This window comes from Lissotriton helveticus, chromosome 11 (genome assembly GCF_964261635.1).
Source record: "Lissotriton helveticus chromosome 11, aLisHel1.1, whole genome shotgun sequence".
NCBI lineage: Eukaryota > Metazoa > Chordata > Amphibia > Caudata > Salamandridae > Lissotriton > Lissotriton helveticus.
Window position 1 is genome coordinate 825,536,987 of NC_136072.1, and position 22,919 is coordinate 825,559,905.

Genomic DNA, 22,919 nt, shown 5'->3' on the forward strand with positions numbered 1-22,919 from the left:
CACGCGCCTGCTACCATCAACCAGGGCTCTAGCCGGGCTCAGGCGGCGGATCAGTACACTAATTACACGCGCCTGATAACATCAACCAGGGCTGCAGCTGGGCCTCAAGCGGGGGAACACGCACCTCCTAACATCAAACAGGCCTGCATCTGGGCTTCAAGCGGGGGAACACGCAAATGAGCGTGTCTGCGGGGACAATTACTGCAGCCTCTCCTCCTCGCTGTCACTCAACTCTCTCATTAAACGGATTTACACGCGGCTGATAACTCTCTCATTCAACGACATTACACACGCCTGCTAACATCAACCAGAGCTGTAGCCGGGTTCAGGCGGCGGACCACTACACCAATTACACGCGCCTGCTAACATCAACCAGGGCTGCAGCTGGGCCTTCTCCGTCCCTATTCTAATGAAACAAAAAATGTTTTCTACCGCGAGATTTTAAAATAAATTGCCCTTGCCAAATACACACATTACACACGTTCTATTTCATACCCGGACAACGTCGGGACGAGCTGCTAGTATATTTATATATTTATATATAAAGATAATAGTACACTTGTGGGTACCAGGAATAATGCCCGGCACTAAAACTCTCAGTACGCTGGTACCCAACCCGTGTTGGTAAGTATAATACAAATAAAAACACTAATAATAAATATATCCAACAGTAAAGTCTCGTCTGTCACAACATCTTTTATTCTCAAATGAAATTATTTTCCAACAGCCAACACATGTTACGCACACTCTGCACTTCTTCAGGGCTGTTACAAATATAGAAAAGCACAAATAAATACCAACAAAGTAAGTGTTATACCTATACATCTTAATCCTAAAAACATTTTACATTTAATTAGACTGTTAAAGACATCAATGGCGAGCTGAGCTCTTAATCACAAACACTGTTTTTCGTCCTTTAGAAACACATGTAGTAGTTGATAAGGATTACTTCACAACATAGTATATACATTCAAATCCATATCCTACCCATGATATTCCCACACCACATCTATGCTATATCTGTCCTAAAAAAATAATAACAAAATTAAAATCCTATGGCCATTTTACTACATAACTATTTAATCACCATGTTAGTAGCAGTATTGTTGCCAAGACACAAAATCAAATCTTTTTGGGGCTGTTGCATTTATGATACATAGTTATCTGGTGAGACCTCTCATCTTCATAGATTCATAGAATTTTTTATGTATATTTCCGTGATGATAATTATGATAATTATCAAAGGAAGCCCATAAAGAATTAAAAGAATACCTTTTGTCTTTGTCGTCTTTCGCATGTACATTTTCTTCATATGTAGATCTTCTATAATTGTTTCAGTCAGTGCTCTACCTCAGTATCCATATGTCCACTTCATACGTTTTTGCCTGCAAATATATATTAATGTGCATAATTATAACCCAAATTATCCATAAAATAACTTGTTTCAGTGATAAATAATGCTTTGGCACTTACTTATGACCAAGATTTAATCTTGCTGAGGCTGGAGTCTAAATATTCTTATTACAATCAAATGTTTTTTCAGTGCTCTTTAGGCAACTTTATCCTCTTTCTCATAATAAGTTATAAAGTTCTTCTGTAAAATCATGTTTAATATTTTATAATCTTAAATGTCTTCACTGCCCGACCCAACCTATTTCAAGACAATCAATTAGATTTTCTCACCTGTCAGAAATAGGTGTGTACACCAGTTTTATTGTCATCTATGCTTGCATCTCCCTCACTCGCCGCAATTTAACATTAAATTGCAGTAATTGGTTCAATTCCATTATTAACTTTAACATCTATGTCGCTAAATACCATGCTCTATTATTAATAAATTATCTTTTTTAGCAAACTTGAAAAGAGCCTACTTTCTAAATTCTACAGTCAAAAATAATATTTATCTTTATAAATTGTTTGTTCACATATTTAAATTCTCCAATCATGTCTTCATTCTGCAAAAGGAAATCTAAATGTTAAATACTCAATATTTCTATCTGGCATCATGTCTTCTTATACATTGATGCCCCTAACGTTTTCATGCATTTGCTTTCCTTAGCCTCGAGCCACCTACTTATTTAAATTAATTTCTTCTGTCATTCTTTCGAACTCTCATTGCTCGTGCAATATTAGTATCATTATGTATTGGGCTTGCTTCTTATATCGCACTGGGTCTTCTGTGGTAGCAGAGTCTGTTAATTGCTACATTTTCAAGGATGTCTTGTCAGTCTTTTAAACTCTCATTTCTCTTAAAACATTGTAGCGTTAAGTTATAGGTGTGCTTTCTTTATCGCACTGGGACTTCTGAGGTACATTTTGAAGAATTTGTTGTTGTTTTATGAAACCCACTGCTGCATGCCCTAATTCAGATTCTTGGCATATGGCTTAAGTATGCAGCGACAAAAACTCTTTTATGAATTATTTATTTATTTATTTATTTATTTCAAAGGTTTTATATAGCGCTGCTGGACCCGAGAGTATCAGAGCGCTTTACAAGGAAGGTAAAAGCAAACATTGAACAGTGAGATCAAACAAGTCAAGTGAATCAGAGGAGTATGGACATATAAATTGAAAAGTATAAAAATAAAGAAGGGAGGGGAGAGATGGAAGTGAAGTGAGGGAGAGATAGAGAGGGCAAGGGTATAGCGGAGGAGGGAGGGGAGAGCATAGTATGAGAGAGAGGAGTTATCAGGGATGGTGTCAAACTACAAGTATTACAATACAGTGGGCATGTAAAGGGTCCGTGACATTAGATACCCCAGTATTTGTTGAGAAGCAATATTTTAAGTTCTTTTTTGAAGAGATGGTAGGAAGGGTTGCATCGGATATCCTTTGGGAGGGAGTTCCAGATTGTGGGAGCGTTACCAGAGAACGCACAGGATTGGGTCTTTTGATGTTTAAGTCTGGGTGGGATCAGGATAAGTGAGTTAGTGCTTCTCAGGGATCTGGAGCAACCTGCTTTCTGAAGTTTAATTGCAAGGTAGGAAGGGGAGTTTTGGTGAAGAGCTTTGTGAGTGATGCAGGCAATTTTGTATGTGGATCTTCCTTCTATTGGAAGCCACTTGAGATTTTTGAGGATGGGGGAGATGTGATCAAATTTTCTGCAGTCGGAGATGAGTCTAGCTGCAAGGTGGAGGACAGATTTTATTGGGGCAAGATGGATTTTAGGAGTGCCAGCCAAAGTGGCGTTGCCATAGTCGATCCTGGAGAGGACCAGTGACTGGACAACAAGTTTGAAATCTTCTGCTGGAATGAAAGGTTTGAGTTTTTTGAGGTGGAGAAGGGTTAGAAGAGCGCTTTTGGAGGCATTTTTGATGTGGGGGACGAGTTTGAGATTTTGGTCAATACTGATGCCAAGGGACTTAACAGTATTAGAGGTGGAGAGAGTGCAGTTAAGTGCATTGATGTCCTTTACCCAGAGTTGGATGGGAAGAGGATTGTTTTTGGGGGAGAAGATAATGATTTAAGTTTTTTTGGGATTTAATTTGAGATGGTTCAGATGGAACCAGCTTTGAATTTTAGTCAGTGTCTCGTTTAGGTGAAGGATGTCTTTGTGAGATTTGATCTTGTAGTATAGTTGTGTGTCATCAGCATAGAGATGGTAACTGATATTAGCGTGTTTGAGGATGAGGGTGAGTGGTTCCATGAACAGATTGAATAGGGTGGGGGAGAGGATGGAACCTTGGGGAACTCCAAGTGTAACAGGTTGAGGTTTGGAGAGGAAATGGCTAAGTTTGATTTGTTGGGATCTGTTTTGGAGGAATGAGGAGAACCATTTGAGTACCGTGCCTTCAAAGCCGAATCGATCTTTGAGGGTGTTGAGAAGGGTAGGGTGGTGAACGGTGTCAAATGCAGCTGAGAGGTCAAGAAGGATAAGTATGGAGGATTCACCTTTGTCAAGGGAACGGTGAATATCATCCATGACATTAAGCATAGCAGTTTCAGTGCTGCAACCCTTTCTGAAGCCGGACTGGAAGACATCAAGGAGGTTGAATGAGATAATGTGTTTCTCAAGTTGCATTAAGACACATTTTTCGAGGGCTTTGGAGAAGAAAGGAAGGTTAGAGATGGGACGAAGGTTGTTTGGATCATTAGGGTCCGCAGTGGAGTTTTTGGGAATGGGCGTAATTTGGCCAAGTTGGAGGGATGCAGGGACACAGCCTGTGGAGAGAGAGGAGTTGATAATTTTAGACCAAATAGGGGCGATGGTGGATTTGAATTCTTGGGCTAATGTGGCGGGGAGAGGATCTTTGGAGTGTGCAGAAGGTTTAAGTTTGGCCATGATATTAGTGATCAAAGATTCAGATACTGGGCTAAAATCATTCCAGGAGGCGTTGTTTTTAGCGGGAGAGTTTGTTGTATGAAGGGTTTTATGCAGGAGTAGATCAGGTAGGGAATCGGAGGTATTAGGCGAAGTGAAAGATGAGATCGACGTTGACTTATGAGTGTATGGAAGAGTGTGTAGGGTAGTGGTAGGTTGGGGTGCGAGAAGGAGGGAAGAGAAGGATAGTTCAATCGTGTTGATTTTGTTCGTGAAGAAGCTAGCTATTTCTTCGCATTTGTCTGTGGATGCTAAAATTTTAGGAGGGCCCGTGGATGTTTGTTTTTTTACAATATTGAAAAGTTCTCTAGGGCGGTTTCTGGCTCGATCAAGCTGAGATCGTAGAAAGGAGGCTTTATCTTTAAATATGTGTTTTTTGTATTGGGCACGAGCATTCCTAAGAATAGAGAGATTCTCCACAGTAGGGTGAGATCTCCAGACCCGTTCACAATGTCTAAGTGACCGCCTTTCATTATTAAGTTCAGGATTGAACCAGGTCTTAGGGGGTATATTTTTTGTTGTTTAAGTTTGATAGGAGCAATTTTGTCTAAGGCTTTACGAATAGAGTTGTTATAATGGTTGGTTAGGTCATTGGTGCTGTCAGAGAGAGGTGGTAGGTCTAAGTGAGCCTTAATTGTTATTTCGAGTTCACCGGGAGGAATGCGTCGAAGGTTGCGTGAGGATTTTTTGGGTAGTATGTTGGTGGGTGCTGGTCGAGAGGTATTTTTGATCAAGGTGAAAAGGATGAGGTAGTGGTCAGACCAGTCAACCGGAAAAATATTTGTGAGGGAGGCTAGATCATTGGTCGTTATAATGGCATCAAGGGTGGCACCTTTGTTATGTGTGGGAGAGAGGCAGAGTTGGGACATATTGGTGATGTCCATTGTATTATTAAGTTGGATGACAGCAGGATCAGCCTTATTGTTCCAATGGATGTTATAATCACCAAGGAAGATGTTATTAGAATGGGAGAGAGAAGATTGAATGATAAGGTCAGTCAATTCTTCCGTAAAGGGAATGTTGTTACCTGGGGGGTGGTAGATGACGTGTAACCGGGTAGAGGGGGAGTCAGGTATGTTGAGATCGGCGCAGAGGTATTCAAAGGATGAGGGGTCTTGAGGATTGCCTAGTGAGATGTTAAGATCGGCTTTGAAAATTAGGGCGAGTCCACCGCCTGTTTGTTCGATTCGGTCTTTTCTGATGATATCATAGCCAGGGGGGATAAGCAAGTCAAGGATGGCGTTGGAGTGGGGTGTGAGCCATGTTTATGTAAACATGTATGCCAATTATGTAACCGGACACTATTTATCAGCTATAAAAGTTTACTCAGCATGCGCTATGGCGTCTAAAACCCATTTAGGGGCAGCTGTATCAACAGAATTTTTAGTTGCAAAAGCTGCGATTCACAAAAAAGCTGCGTTTGCGACTAAAAATTTGCACAACGGTATGTAGTAGGGAAATCGTATCGCAAAATTAAGGAATCGCAAAATTTGCGATTCCTTAATTTTGCTTAAGCATTTAAGGAATCGCAAATTGCGATTCCTTAAATGCTATGCAACAAGCATTCTATTTTTGCGATTTCCCCTTAAGAAATCGCAAGTTATCACCAACTTCAAGTTGATGGTAGTTTGCGATTTCTTTCACAAATGCACTTGTAGGCATTTGTGAAGGTGCCATATGGCACACATACATGCCCTTAGGGCATAAACAGGGCTAGAAAAATCCGAAAAATGGTACTAGTCCTGCAGGTCTAGTACCTTGGAAAATCCCCTCGACCCAACTGCAACCTACTTGACCTCTGTCTCTGAAAACGGAGCAAAAGTGACAAGTTAACAAGATTTAAAGACATCTTTATTGCTCATTCCCTTTATGTGCAATAAAAACGCCTTTAAATCTTGTTATCTTGTCACTTTTGCTCCGTTTTCAAAGACAGAGGGCAAAACTTAGTTTGTCTTCCTACTCGCCAGAAAGGGCGAGTAGGACCTAAAAATAGCTCATCCTCATCCATTCTCCCTCGCAAATGCGAGCGGGCGAGTGGATTTGTCGAGCCCTGATAAATGTGCGCCATATGCGCACACATGTTCATTTCAGGGGTGCATCAGGGTGTCCTTATGACACCCTTGAAATTATTCTCTATTTGCAATCCTCAAATTGCGAATCTCAAATTGAGAATTACTTCAAATTCATTCCTTTGGGCCTCCTGGCTCATAGAAATGAATGGGAAAGTATTCCTTAATTACGATTTCGCAATTTGCTAATCGCAATTAAGGAAAACTAAAAAACTGCTAAAAAATTGTGATTTCTTACATACATCCCTTTTTGCAATTCTCAAATAGCGATTCTCAAAAAAATCGCTATTTGAGAATCGCAAACGGGGATTTTCATACATAGGCCCCATAGAGATTTATGATTCTTACTCTACTTGCGTTATTGCTTGCAAATCAGTACTATCTTAATTTGAGTTAAATTATCCCATTTAAGACACTCTGTCAATCTCTTCACTAATAAGGCAGCATGTCATCTTACCTTTCACTTCGTTTAAGTCATCAGCACTTCTCATGTATCTCTTTCCCCTCTTCTAAGACACGCGCTAATCCTACTAGTCTATATAAATCTCACAAACTGATCATTGAAAGTACATATGTTGTTCTACTGCCATTTTTTAATAGCTTTTACTCGTGACAGAACACCAAGCACTTTTACTTGTTGTTACATTCTCATTTTCTGAACCCATTATGCTAGCTCTCTTCCTATATATCAAGCTTCATATTGATAATTATCTCTTGCTCACATATTACTTGTCTCTTAACTTTTCCTGGGGTACAGAGGTATACTTAGCATACATCCACTTGAATTATTCCATTTATATCACTAACTAACTATTAAAAATAATTAGCACCAAACCTAAAAAAATGAATTCTGTTTTGTAGGATTTAAATTAATTAATTTTTACGATTTACAGCAGTATCGAACCCAGGTCGATATTGTTGTATAGCCCATCTCTATTGTACTATCACTTATTCAATGTTATTCACCTCAAATTTCTTAATTCATTAGCCATCATTCAATAAAAGTATACAGTTCCTATTAGGAAGAGCATAAACGTATTAATCGAGGTATGTACTTCTGTCATTTAGAGAAAAGGTACACTTTCATACTGAAATAATTCCTTTATACAGAAATGTTTCTTTATAAGCAATTGTATCATATTAATGAATTAGTTATTGGGAGATTGGCTGCAGCGTTCTTATCCTCAGCAAGAGTATACGGCCATCGGATGCTTATTGTCACAGTTTTTAATTGCTCTTATAAGTTCCTTCCACCTGGTCTTTAGTTTTCTCATCGTAGAACCAATGAATTGTTTTCCAAATAAGTAGATCATTATGGTATTACAAATGATAAGTGGGGAAATATTGAATTGGGCTGAATCCTTACTTTCATTAAATCTTATGGTGTGATAAGTAAGACGTGTGCAGCAAATGCAATTGCCACATCTATGTGAGCCTTTCGGAAGTGCGGGTAGCTATGTTTGTTCCACTTTTTCTCCTTCCATGGTGTCATTATAAAGTGCAGTGCCACTGGGACTCAATAGTGTCTCAAAAGTAGGCCCATCCAGTATACTATTACTGGCTTAGAAGGTAAAATATCTTTCATATCTGTGTCTAGACCTAAGATTCGCCAATGGTTGTTGAGACTGCTACACACTCTTCTGTTTCCCTCTCTATATGTAGTAATAAATCTTAGATTTCTGTTCTCAGTGGTTTTGTTTTTAATTTTATCCCTGAGAAGTTCTTCCCTTGTATTATTCTGTACGCTTTTTTGTGCGCCATATCCTCTTCTTCTAACTCTTTCTGCAATGTCACTGACTACTTTTTCAACTTTTTCTCCATTAATGCAGTTTGTTTTGCACACCAAAATTCTCCATATGGGATGTTGTTCATTTGTCTCCCCTGGTGACCTGGACCTGTGCGCAGTATAGAATTGACGTGTGTTGGTTTTCTGTAGGGTCTTGATTCAAGGTTCCCTTCTGCTGTGTACATTTTTTAATCTAGAAAGCAGATTTTAGATTTGCTATATTCTAGACTCAAGGTGATGCTGTAGTGATTTAGGAACTCATGAGAGGTTTTCAATGCATCCTCCTTCCCTTTCCAGATTATGAGAAATCATCTATATGGCGATCCCAATATATCGGATTCTCATCAGTGTTATCATTCTAAGTCTAGGCATGCTCCCTCTCATACAAACCCATAAATAGATTTGCATACAAGGGAGCAAACCTGGAAGCCATTGCAGTCCTACAATTCTGGTGATATAGATAATTCTTGTGCAAAAAATAGTCATTGGTAAGTACTGTGTCTACTAGGTCTAAAATCATGTTAGGGTGTTGCAAATAGCAAGCTGATTTAATGAATAGGAAACATCTAGTAGTTTCTAGACCTCTTGTGGGTACTATACCTGTGTAGAGGCTATTGACATCCATGGTGACCATATAGTATTCCTTATCCCAGGTTATGTCATTAATTTGTTGAAGAGACAATCCTTTGAGTCTCTAAAATAGGACAGTAGGGTTTGAACAAAGGTGCTAAATACATATCTACATATTCTGACACATGTTCTGTATGGCTACCTATCTCAGAGATTATTGGTTGGACTGGGGGAACGCTGCCTAATTTGTGAATGTTAGGCAAAAAATAAAATATTGGGGTTGTTGCATTGTCCACCCACATATAATTATTTTCTTCAACATCAAGCAACTGTTAATCAACATAGCTTTTCAATTTATTTGTGATCAGCATTTTGGACATTTCAAGTTTAGATATATCCCCCTTTTGATAATTAAAATGGTCTCTCAATTGTCGAAGTGCTTCATTGTGATAGTCTCCATGGCTCAATAGGACAGCATTGCCATTGTCTAAAGAAAGCAAATGCATAAGAACGTTAAGGGCATCAATGTCTAAGAAGACTCAGATTTACTTTCCTGGAATGAAAGACATAGTATGAAAAAATATGTGAAAACAAAACATTTGTAAAGATAACCATTATTTCTTTTGTTGTAGAATCTATAAAGCAGAGGAGTTTCCAGTTTTGTGCCAAATAGATAATTTAATAATAAGAGAGCACAGTATGTAACTACATAGATGTGAAAGTTAAAAATCGAATTGAACAAATTAGTGCAATTTAATTTTAGATTCCTTTATCACGGGGCATTTATGAAAAGAAGGAAGGATATGCAGCCATAGATGACAATCCAACTGGTGTATACACTTATTTCTGATAGGTGAGAAAACCAATTTGATTGTCTTGAAACAGGCTGGGTAGGGGCAGTGAAGCCATTTGAGATTATAGAAAGTAATATTAAGCATGTGATTTTACAGAAGAACTTTCTAACTTATTATGAGAAAGAGGACGAAGAGGCCTTAAGAGGACCTGAAAAAATACAAAGTGTAATAAGAATATTTAAACTCCAGCCTCAGCAAGATTTAATCTTGCGTGTCAGTAAGTACCAAGGCATTATTTATCACTGAAACAAAACAGCAATTTATGGGTAATTTACAATATAATTAAGGACATTAATATATAATTGCAGGCAAAAACCTATGAAGTGAACAAACAGATACTGAGATAGAGCAAAGACGGAACTATCTTATAAGATCTACTTATAAAGTATATTTATATGCGGGAGACAACATAGACAAAAGGTATTCTTTCAACTCTTGATACGCTTCCTTTGATAATTTATCATCACAGTAGCATACATATGGGATCTAAGAATCTATAAAGACATGGGAGGTCTCAACAGAAATTGCTCCATAAATGCAAAAGCCTCAACAAGACTTGATGTTGTGTCTTACAATACTTCTACTAACATAGTGTTTAAATAGTAATGTAATACAACTGCAATGGGATTTTCTTTTTTTTTCAGGACAGATATATGACAAAAACATAGGACAACAACATAGAGGGGGTGACATGGGAATATCCTGGGTAGGATATCATTTGAATGTATGTATAAACTAAGTTGTGGAGAAAGCCTTATGAAATATAGTAGGTGTATGTAAAGGAAGAAGTACAATGTTCATGACTAAGAGCTCAACTCGCCAAAGATATCTAACAATGTATGATTTGACACATCATGTAAAAAAAACATTAGGAATAAGATGTATAGCTATTACACCTATGATGTTGGTATTTATAAGGACTTTTCTATATTTTTAACAGCCTTAAAGAAGCGCAGAGTGCACTAAACAAGTGTTAGCGGTTTGAAAAATAATTTATTTTGAGAATAAAAAGTCGGCACAGCCGAGATTCAACTATTGGATATTGTTATTTCTTCCCGGTACAATGACATTGAGGAAGGCGGAGAGGCAGAAACGCATTTGACGGTTTTGTGGCAAGATGATAAAAATTGATAATTAGCTTACAAGTGCACAACGTTCCTTTGGAAAATTTATCACAAACACAAAAAAGAAGCAGAGAACTCTGGGTAACTTTGCTGTAGAAATGGCAAAAGACTTTGTCCATTTCTATCTCGGCGTGGATAGCACTGTGCTAATCCTATGCTTAAAGACTTTGATAGAAAAGCAGACATTTGAGGTGAGCAGATCTAGAGTGTCGCTGGTGTTGAGAGTGCTCTATACAGGAGCTGATTTCCACCTAAACTTGAGAACTACCCAGAGTTCTTGGCTTCTTTTTTGCATAATTTATTCGTCACTCTATGCCTGGAAGAATATATATACACACATACACACACACACACACACACACACACACCTGATGTTGGATGTAGACACTCCATTTTCAAGCAATTCAGCTCTAACTGCATTTTCTGCAGATAATTAAAACCAAACCAAACTGCAGTATTTAGAGTTCAAATGAGCTGTATAGTTAACTTTAAAACCTGCGAAAAATGCAGCAAAAAATAAAGGGAAATGTGCCTGTCCAGTCAAAAGTGCATTAGTTTATTCAGCATACACTGTAACTTTAAGGAAACTGGCAGCCTCCATTACCCAGCACCCACTGTACTGGCAGTGTGCCTCACCGCTTCAGTACTTTTTGAGCAGGAGAATATGATGTCCCGTAGGGGATGACATGTAGGAAAAACTGACTTACTATGACAACTTGGGAGGATGAAGGGCTGTTTGTGATATATAATGGCTATACAATCCTGGATCTGTGTACATATGTGTCTTACATGCAAAACAATCAATGATTCCATCTCAGTAAATTGTACTCATTATCTACCCACATGACTCGTCAGTATCGTCTCAAGTCATTTTGGCCCCATATGTCTTTTGGTGATGAAGCGGGTGGTAGAAGATTGGTTTATGTTTCACTTCTCTCATTGCAAATGGCCAAGTCCTTTGGCGAAACATTTCTGAGACCAAAACCACAAATCTGAGGATATCAAAGGAATAATTCTCAAGAAAATACATGCACGTCCAGGAATCAACACTGAGGAAATCCGCAAATGGATTTTTTCCCTTAGCACATTCATGCAGGGTCTCAATAAAGAAATCCCTTGTGACCAAGCGATACGGTTTAATAATTAATTCTTACACATGAGTTTTGTACTCTTTATTCCATTATAATTTGGCACCATTTTCTTTGTTTTTCATATCTTATTTCTATGTTACGCCCAGTTTAAAACATTATTCAATTAGATTTGTGTCCATTCGTACATAGGTACCCCATAACACGTATATATCTGTGCATTAAAACACTTTCATGTTCAGCAGCAATGCTAATACCTGAACTTGTAATTAAGCCCTGAGTAGCAGTTCTCTCACTTGCATCTTTATATCTATCGTTGGCCCCTCCATTGCAGGCAGATATGCCTGGGGGCTTCCTATCAGTAACCAGCTGCCATTCTGTGTTGAGGTTGGTTTCTTTATTAATTTCCATTTATAACGTTCACTCCCTGGAGGAGCTATGCTCGCCCCGTTTATTTTGGAATAGTTTAGTTCATTTTGGGTCAGTACTTTTCTGATTGCTCACATTCTTAAGCGAACTCTCAAGGCTTTACTAATCGAATCCAGACATTAATACTCGCTGGTTACCCAAACGAAGATGGCTGTTGCTATCACCGTCATCTCCCAGCATTTCAATCCTGAGAAATTCTATGGCCTCGAGCAGCTTTCCATGCCTATTTCAAGCCCTTCCGGTGCCACGGCCCCACAACTTCCACGCCAAATCGCCATGTTTAGGGGCTTATTTACAAGCCCCTTGCGCCACTTTTGCATAATTTTTAACATGGGGACAGTGACGTATGGGTGGCGCAAGGGGCTTGTAAATAAGCTGCCAAGTATCTTAATCTCTCATTATTGGACCCTGCTTTACGGCGAAACATTTTCACCTCTGCTGTCAAGGACCTTGGACACTCGGCATAAGTTTTCTCAAAAGTAAGCCTATGTCTTGGTACATACAGTCTCTCAGAAGTGCCCTCAGGTCAGCAAAAAGAGCGAGGGGGACAAGGGACAGCCCTCAGACCAAATTCTGGCTTCTTCACAACTCTTACTGGACCATGGCGCGCCTGGCGACCCTGTGTCTGAAAGAAAACAACCAGTGCTGGAACTGCGACAAGGAAAAGAGGGACCTGGCACACTTTATCTACCACTGTCCCATGGTTAAAAAAATTTGGGGTAGAATATTCACATTCATAAATAAAACACTAGGATGCACGCTAAAAGATGGCTTTGCTACACTTACCACCGCATTTATTACAACAGACCTAGACTCTCAACAGGATAGGGACCTACTAGACCTTCTGCTGACAGCAGCAGTTCAAATACTACTCACCAATTGGAAGGACACTTCCAAAGCAACCTTCAAGTGCTGGCTCAACTGGGTGACGTACCTCAGAGGAGCGGACAACACTGCCCTACGTAGCACACCATGGAGACAACCACACAGGGGCATGTGGACGTCCTTGGACAAGCTCCTAGACCTATACGAACCGCCATGAATAGCCATAACAAAATGTAGACTAGGGGTTCAAAGACACCCCCCCCCCCCACCGGATCAAAACTCCACCGAGATACTACCACTCTTCGGGTATGCTATCCTCTTTTCTCTCCATCCTAATTTCCTACTTCTTCCCCCTTTCACCCCCTCCTTCCCCTCTCTCTGGGACAGTGGATAGGGGGAGCAGTCAAGCATAGATTTAGCGAACCATTACTACCAGTAACATAACCTAGCTGGGCTGCTACCTTGTACCGACAAGCGTAGATGATTATATGTTATATCTTTTATGTTTTGTTGTGAAAAGAAAACCAATAAAAATATTTTTTTTTTTTAAAGAAGTGCCTTCAAGTCTATTTAAACAGCTTTCTCGGCTTTAAACAGCACATGTTCTGCTATTTTTATATACAGATTATAACCAAAGCAAAGATTTCATCACACTCTTTACATGTGGAGATCCTTGTTAGTTGATCAAATTTGGATAAGCTATTTCTGAAAACCTGCATTTGTGGTGCCCCTGACTCCTTATGCCTCTCACTTACCTGAGCTCTGAGTTACTTTCTGTACCTTATGCAGGGCCTTGCATAGCGTCATGATGCTCCTCGTAAGTGAAAGCTGCGCTTTATAAATTCTATATAACATTTACAGTTTTTTTAGTCACATGCATTCCTGTATTGTTACCAGTTCGACCTTTGGCATACGCACATACAAACGTATCCCCACAGACATTGCCTTTCAGAGCTCTCAATACGATATCTCTGGTAAGCTTTTCTCTGTTTAGAACAAATTTATATATTTACACTCTTGTAATTTCCAGTTCCTGTTGTTAGGGCTCGCGCAGCAAGTGAGCCCTTTTGTAGGGGGTTTCTAAATGTACCTAGAAATTGCACATGCTCGTGCATGTGCTTTTTCTTTTGTGTTACAGGATTGGCTTGTGCATGCATGTATTTCACAAACAGAGCACGCAATATGCCAAAGGCGGGCGTATTGCTCCGCCCATGGCCTATAGGTGTCTGTTAAGAGCATCGGCTGTCATGTGGTTTCAATTATCTTGCCCAGACTCGGGCGCGATAATTGAAGCCACATATCTCCCTTTGTCACGCATGCACCCTCCCGGGCTGCTTCTTTTTTGGATCCATTTCATGGGGAAGCAAGTAAATGAAAGAACCGCTGACATCTTGTTAAACTTTCTGTTTTTTCTTTATTTTTGGTATAATCGCGGCACCCATGCTTTACTTTTAATGTTATAAGTAAAGCGTGGGTGCCGCGATTATACCAAAAGTAAAGGAGTAGAAAAAAACATTGATTTCTTTACTTTTGGTATAATTGCGGCACCCACGCTTTACTTTTAACATTAAAAGTGAAGCAGGGGTGCCGCAATTATACCAAAAGTAACGGTGAGTGCCACCTTATATTTCTATTTTGTGGTTTATATATTCGCTCTGCCTTTACAGGGACTTTGTCCACAGGTGGCAAGAACGGATGCTTTTCAAGCAATCTCATTGATTCTTTTCTGGGGGTCAGAGAGATCGTGCTTGGCTTCAAGTCCAATCTTAATTTTACCCTTACATTTCCCACCAGATGTCTTTAAATGTGATGCCACACAAACGCGTGCAATTCTTTACAAGGTGAAAGATGACAGACCACTAACTTTTACAGGAAGATATTTGTGTTAAGAGTTTTGTGCTGCTGTCTGCTAAATGATCACCAATTCTCATGCAAAGGTTTTTGAGGCCACAAGCTAAATGTTTGTTTTTCCCTTTGGGTACTTCTTTTCCCATCCCGACAATCTTTTTTAGGCCAAATATTGTAAAGTGGTAGAATCTCCTTTTTAGGTCTGGCCTAGAAACATCCTTTAGAGTATCACTAGCTTCAGGTTCTCAAATAATATTACAAATATACACACAGTAGCTCTTGGTCAGTCCTTTTAATCTATTGGTCTGTTCAAGTGTCTTTTACATTTTGCTTATGTCCACAACAGCATAAAGCATACAGCATGGGGTACTAGGTCAGCCCACTTCAGTCATTCGCTCTCAGTACTATGATTGATAGCAGTTTGCTTGTGTGCCTTTAGACATCTGTCCAGGAGGAGTCCACTTCAGTGAGGGGGGCTGGTAGCGCAGTCTGTTTTCATTTTTTTTTGCATGTTTTTTTTTATAGTTATTTTTTTACTTCTTGGTTTAATAAACTGCACACCCCCTTTAGTCTCAGAATGTTTACTACTTGTTACTTTGAAAATGCAATTTCTATTGTATTTGTTTGCAAAAAAATCTAAAGCTTGCCAAGGCGTACCTGTTGGGTAAGCTAATACTTGTTGCCATTTGCGGTGGCACTCTAAGGCAGCAGCCTTTAGAGGCCTTCATTTAGACCTGAGCCTGGATGGGTGCAGTGGTGTGACTGCTCGGTTATATAGACGGTGGCCACCATGGGGTGGCTGTCAAAGCTGAGAGCGAAGTGTGGTGAATGTTCCCAAGGTGTTCGGAGGCCTGCTCAGCTGATTGAATTGCTTTAAAATCACATTTCAATGTTAGACATTGAAGAATGACCATGTCAGCGCCAAGGGATGAACGAAGTGCGCAGAAGAGGGTACTTTCTCCTTCGAGGTTGGAGATCAAGGAATGCCACATGCTGGGACATATTTAAGTCCGATACAATCTCCGGGGATAAGCAGCATATTTCCTAAAGCTCGCTTTAATCCTATTTCCCTCGACAATCTATCAGATGTCTGACAGAGTCTTAAAGACAGGACATGCACTTCTGCAAGGGTTGGAGCCTAGCATGTCCCGTCCCCTGGCCTTGTTACCCACGGATCTCATGGAAGTGACAGTCACAATCTCCAGACCCACCCATCCTGCATGGTTAAAGTTCTCATGCATGGTTCGATTGTTGTGTGCGTTTTTTACACAAAATGTCACTCATTTTGTAGTCGATTTGATTTTTTTTTTTTTTAATTCATTGTAAAATTCTTCACATGAGGGCATCGGTTGAGGTTCACGGCAATCCCCCGGAATCAGAAGCATAGCCCAGGGCCCTGCACCACCGGCGGTGCAGGGGGCCCCAGGAACTAGAAGACTTGAAGCACTCAGCAATGTCCATAGATCTGAAAAAATAAAACACAGCAACTGCTGCTGCCTGCCCTTAGCCTGCTACGTGAAGTGTGCTTCGCAGCTTGCTGAAATAAATACAGTAGCAATGCATATTACTGCTTTTGCTGCAATATAAAAAATCCCAGCGAACTGGCGCCCATTTTGACTGTTACTTCTCACAAGAGAGAGAGTGAGAAGCAGAGCAAAGTAGCTGATTGTGAGCACAGTAGAGAGAATGGAGAGACAAGTGACAGACAACAGAGAGAGAGAAGAGGCGGGCAGAGAGAAAGGGTGACATGAAGGCTATAAAACAAGAATTTGCAATGCAATAGGTCCCGCATTTATGCGAAGTTAAGCTATTGGCATTGTAAATGACAATGCCTTTTATTTATGTTTTAAAAACGAAAACAAAAATAAAAGGCATTGTTGTTTGCAATGTCAATAGCTCAAACTCGCGTAGATGCGAGACCTATTGCATTGCAAATGCTTGTTTTTTATATATATTCTATTCTCCCCGGTTTTTTCCCCTCTCAACAGAGCGTATTTTGAGAGTATCTATACATCCATTTATGCCAACAATGTGTAGCAGGCCCTGACTACAAATGGGAACCCTCAAGGTATAGAGCCCACTATATCATTAAACTTGGTGACTGGCATGATTTGGAGTTTCTGACTTTAATTTGAATCTACTTAACACCGGACAGCTCTCTAGCTGGTGACACACTTCTTCGTTGGGTCAGCCCGGCCTTTGTAGGTAAGAGCGGTAGGGCCTGGTTGAGGGGTGTGGGGGGGGGGAGTAATTTAGACGGGCGACAATTAATTTCGATAATTAATTTTCCCTCTGCATTGTCCGTCACCGAGATTTTGAAGGGCACACATTACAATTAATGACTTATAATCTATTTTTATTTACAGACCCCTTTTGATACATCCATCCCGTGGCTTCTTGATGAGGGCAATTTGCCGAAACAAGCGTAGAAAACTATATATAGAATCCAATTGATTGACCAAAACTATCAAAAATCTCTACATCCTGCCTTGCTACGAGTTGTGAACAGAATTAGTTGATGTTTTTAGACATATCAGTTATTAGATGAATGCATGGATATGTAAGAAAATGAGTATGTCTGTTGTATAGTATAGTTATTGCTCATATTATGTACAAAAAATACTTCTAGTTAAAAAAATTCTATAGACAGTGACATTGCTATTTATAAAATTAAAATAATTTTCTATTTTTGTATTAACATGATTGTATTGTTGTGCGTCCTTGACTGTGCCCTTTTTCTGAGTTTTTAGCACTTGCATGAAATTGCCTTCTGAAATACATTTCACCTATCCCTGCTTTGGGCAAGATATCTTATTGGACTCCTTTCTTTTTGAATTCAAGTCCTTTAACCAATGTTCCTTTGTTGGCATAGTCTTTCTGCATAAATTCATGGTCACTTATCTATTAGTAATCAATAGCGATAGTACTGAAAATCTTCCTACCCCGTGCAGTATCAGTTTCATATTTACTAGAAGGGCGATTAAGGGCCTCATCTCAAGGCTATTTCCCATCATGTCACTGATGATATTAGTTTTCTCCTGCCAGTAAACCAATATGGAGATCCAGACCAGAGGAAAAAACCTGCATGGTCTAAACCATATCACAGGCAGCGATGTAAACTAGATGGGTCTATTCTAAATTGTTTGTCAGGTGTAAAGTAGGTGTGATGTATACATTTGAAGTGCATCAATTTATGTATGTGATTCATAGAAATTAAATTAGCCTGTTAACATGAATATGTCCAGTGCTCCTTGGGAAGTTATATACCTATATCTATTTCCTAACCACGATTGCTTTGCATAGAATTTCTTATCAAAGTTCACAGATCAATCTGTACAATTTTTACACCCATTGTGTAGTGTCTCGTGATCTAATGAGTCAAGGCAGTGGGTTTTCAGGGAGCCCAGGAATTCTTTTCCTGCACACTATGTCATAGCTGAAAATAATGAACTCATTTAATAGGAATAATTGGTATCTAGACTTATGGTGGTCCAGGACTATTAATTCACCTTCTCATATAAATGCACAAACTCAGTGAGTTCATTTCTTTTCAAATTCTTTATTTCGGTTCACATAAAACCATAAAGATGCATCATAAATATTCACATACGATTTGTTTAGATACAAGTGTAACAGCTTCCATTGCATTTGGTAACAATTCATCAAGGTAGGGGCTGTTGTTAAGAAAGTTAATACAAATACCTAACCGCTAAAATTACAGTTAAAATATATATATATATAAGTTAAAACTAAACATAAAGTACCATAAAATTCATTTGTATAGTGTGTTTGAATCAATATATAATATAATATGAATTCATATTCCATTGTATATAGATCTTTCAATGCTGTTCCCACTTAGACAACATAATGATAGAAATGTTTTTTAGCAATCAATAGATACATAAATTACCTTATAGTGCCATTATACATAAGTGCATGTGCATACTTTACTAAAACCATTGCCTTAAGAAACACCTATTCTTAATTTATTGAGCTTTAGAGTTTTAGCCCAGCTTTTGCCCTTATAAGGCTCACATTAAATACAAATCTGCTGACACTAAAAACAATTTTTTGTGATGTGTCAGTTTTAATATTCTTCCCGCTTCTAGGCATAATCTAGTATTCATGTTCCTGCAAATAGGTTTAATCCATTTGTTCCTGGGTTTGAATAAAGCCGGGCAGGAGAATAATATGTGTAAATCGTTTTCCGTGGACACATTTTGACATAATTCACAGAGTTCATTACTGTTTCTGTCTCTATTTGTAGCCCATTTTGATGTGTTTGTGTTAATTTATAGCACACCATATCTGAACTTCATATACCAGGATTTAACCAGTTGTGGGCGAACTTCATCTATAAAGGACTCGAAGCTTGCTACCTCTTTAAAAAGAAGGAACTTAATTGTTAAAGTATCATTATCCGAGTCATGCAACACACTATTTTGTATATTTTTATAATCTTGTTTTACTCGTTATTGATTGTATGTTGATTTTAAATTGTATACATATCTTTTATGATCTAACTAGAACGAAATAAAGATTGAAATTGAAATTGTATATAAGCCCAGAATGTGGATTTTAACAATTTCCTGGATATCGATGCCAGCTGTGTCGGATGTTCCCAATAGTGGTGCAAGCCTAATTTGCTCAAAACAAGAAGAAACATGCTTGAGCCACGGGATGCTCTTGCTCTGATCGGTGTTTAAGATCTCCTCTACAGCTTCCTTATAGACTGTTCGTTCTAGGGTTGACCAGAGTTGCACCCAAAATAATAAGGTCCTTACTATTGCATGATGGTCTGTACATTTGACATTTAAATCCATTACGATAGGGATTAAGGGTGTTCAAACTGGTAAGCTTAACAGTCTTCTAAAACATTTATTTTCTCCTGGTTAGAAACTCCTTTTGCAATTAGACCCCCATATTTCAGCCCCATAAAGAGAAGCTGATTGAACTCTATGTTTAAATACCTCTAAGGTGGGGGACACCACCTTCGAGATACTGCTCCTTTGTTTCTTTATTAGGGGTAGCGAGTTTTGAAGCAGGGTGATTTTTTTTTTCCATTTGCGGCTTCCAGGACAGCTCTGTATCCAAGGTTATATCCAAGTAATTTAAATTTTGGACATATTCTAGTTCTTGATTATTGATTGCTAAACTCTTTTTGAAAGTCTTATGTGGGTTTATTGCCATATATTTTGTTTTGCTGGCATTTATTTTGAGGCCCTTTTTGATGCAATAGTTGTTAAAAGAAGCCAATAAACATTGTAGACCTTTGGGTGTTTGTTATATTAATATTGTGTCATCGGCGAATAAAAGTGCTGGCACCAAATCCCCTCCCAGTTTGGGCAAATCATGAGTGCACCCGAGCAAATATCTTAGGATATCGTTGACATATAAAGAAAATAAGGTGGGCACCAGTACACACCCCTGGCGTACGCCCCTTTTTACAGGGATTGCCTTTGTGAGTTCACCCCTCGGACCCCCTCTTTCTTTGGCAAAGTTATCCTCATGTAGTCTTATTATTTGCACGAGTATTTTGTCTGGCACTCCTTGGCATTTCAACGATTCTCAAAGTAAGTTCCGCGATATGAGGTCGAAAGCGACCCTGAGGTCTACAAAAGCAATATACAAGTGGCCCTTTTATAAATTAATGTATTTCCAGCATAAACATATAAATCTAAAAACCTGATCGATTGTGCTGATTTTGGATCTAAATAAAAATGCCAGCATTTGTAAAGCACACAGCTACCTCCAACGGAAGTGTCCCGGCGCTGTCCGTATGCCACTTAGGAACCCTTCCTGGCTTTTCCCTGTGAAATGTCCACTCCTGGGCACCCCCAAGGTGAAGCCAGGCATCCCAGCGCTGTTGTGGAGATTAAGCAAGCTATTGCCCAGAGTTGCAGAGTGGGACCCATGATTAGAATATGCACCGAGGCGAGAATTATCAGGTCTGAGGAAATTGAGCCCAAGACCCGCCGAGGCGGGTATTGAACCCTAGTCCTGGGCCAGACCTTTGCATCAGGGTCTGCCGCTCTAACCATTTGAGCCACACTTCTCCACCTGGAATTTAAATCTAAATCCCGCCTGGAATTTTGAGAGGACATTGTTCTCTTTAAGCCAATCGTTTAATCTCCTTAAAATATGCCTAGCAACATCAATTAAACTTATTAATCGGTAATTTGCGGTGTCATGACGATTAACCTTCTTAAAAATCGTAGTGATCTCTGCCTCTTTCCATGAATCTGGTATGGGAGAGCCCGAAGCAATAGAATTGCATAAACAAATTATATATGGGCCCCAAACACTACTGTCATGCTTCAACAAATCTCCCTTAATTTTGTTGAGCTGGGCGCTTTCCCTGGCTTGACTGCATTAACTGCCACCAGTGTTTCTTCCAAACTAAAATGGAGATGGTTGATATTGGGATTGAGTTTAGGGACTGCAGTAGAGAGTATTTTTTCATTTTGGACTGCCACATAAAGGCTGAAAAAACGGTCCTCCCAAGTTTTAGCATCAAGAAAGAGGTCCTTAGTATCCCTACCAGACTTATTGCCCTTTGTTAATATTCGCCGTTTTTTTTGCATGAGCAGGAATTTGCTTATAGTTATTTATTTTCTCCCTTGTGGCCCTTATGTTGTTTTTTAAAATTGCCAATATAAGGTCAGCTTTTGCTTCCTGACACTCTTTATTATACAATGGGTTTGCTCCTATTCTTGAGTCGCTTGCACTACCACCCTTAGTTAATCTACTCACAATCTGCGCTAAAGCTTCTAACAAAGCATAATGTAAGGCCAATATTGGGAAATCTAATGCCGATGAGTCTATATAGAGGGAGACCATGTCTGCAAAAGTAGTGTAAATCTGCGTCATAGATTGGATGTTTCCTAAAATGTGAAGCCACTTTAAAGCTTGACGATTATTGCTGACAAGAATATCATCAGTAGGGATATTAGTATCTTCACTGTTCACAATAATGTCAATGAAGGGATCAGGTGCTAGTGTCAAGTGTAAGGGACGGTGATCACTATTGGATCTGGAATCTATTGTCAGATCACGTACATTTGGTCAGAACACGATTGATACCAATATGTAGTCTATGTTGCTCTTGCAATTGCCTCTACTAAAGGTAAAAGCATTTGATCTATCAGAAGGTAGACGACCATTGCAAGCTCTAAGACCATGCCCTTCTGTCAATTTTTCATAATTTGTGTTACAGCTATAGTGCAAGACACTGTTGGGCTACTTTCTAGAGGAGGGATGTTTTTTACTGTATTTTCCTCTTTAAAGAGGTTCTCAAAGCCCACCACTGGTTTGAATTTGCAATTTAGATCGCCCTCTACAATTATCATTGCCTCGGGCTCTATTGAGTTTAAAAGAGAATCAAGCTGTTCTATTACCAAGGATTCTTTCGTGGCTGGACTTGGTCGGTTATAGATATCAATCAGGTATATTTCTTTTTTGTCCCATGTTTTAATTTTCACACCAACCAGATACTGGGATGGTATATCCAGCTTGGTTAGCTCGTTTTTTAGAGTAATTCTTATCCATAAAACAAGACCACCTGATGGCCTACCTCTTGCTGATGGGACCACGTTGGTACTTAAGGTCTTAAACCCAACCTTATAGGGGGTTTCTAAAGCCCAAGTCTCTTGCAAATGTCACTTTATTCTATATAATACAGCCATTCAATATCCCAAAGACTCCTATTAAGTCACGCAATGTTCCAAGAAGTAAATCGTATTTCTGACTCCTTTTTCACTTCTGTCTTTGTTATATTCAGCCTAGGCTGTTTGGTTGTTACATCAGAAAAATACTTAAGAGGACTAAATGACAACCCTTGTGACACTTCCACCACTAGTTGTTCATTCAGTTCAGATGTGTTGTAACCATTTATCTTGCCCTGTATCTCCTTTGAGTTGTGTGTGGATGAGAGGCATATCTGGCCCACACTGCAAGTTAGCTTCGTGTTAACAGGGAGGTGTGTATCGTTCCCTACCGAAGT

The 22,919-nt window shown here is 39.3% G+C and overlaps 2 protein-coding genes across 4 annotated transcripts in view; both read right to left on the reverse strand.

Annotated features, from left to right (window-relative positions):
- Nucleotides 1-1,377, reverse strand: part of LOC144792107 (myoferlin-like) — a 3,514,236-nt gene extending 3,512,859 nt beyond the window's left edge. For all 3 annotated transcript variants that reach the window (XM_078666976.1, XM_078666975.1, XM_078666977.1), the window contains exon 1: nt 1,273-1,377. The gene's annotated coding sequence lies outside the window, so the exon portion shown is untranslated. The remainder of the gene's footprint in view (nt 1-1,272) is intronic.
- LOC144792108 (myoferlin-like) overlaps nt 1,273-22,919 on the reverse strand; it is a 2,487,894-nt gene continuing 2,466,247 nt past the window's right edge. Inside the window, exon 23 of the transcript XR_013602508.1 lies at nt 1,273-1,385. The gene's annotated coding sequence lies outside the window, so the exon portion shown is untranslated. The remainder of the gene's footprint in view (nt 1,386-22,919) is intronic.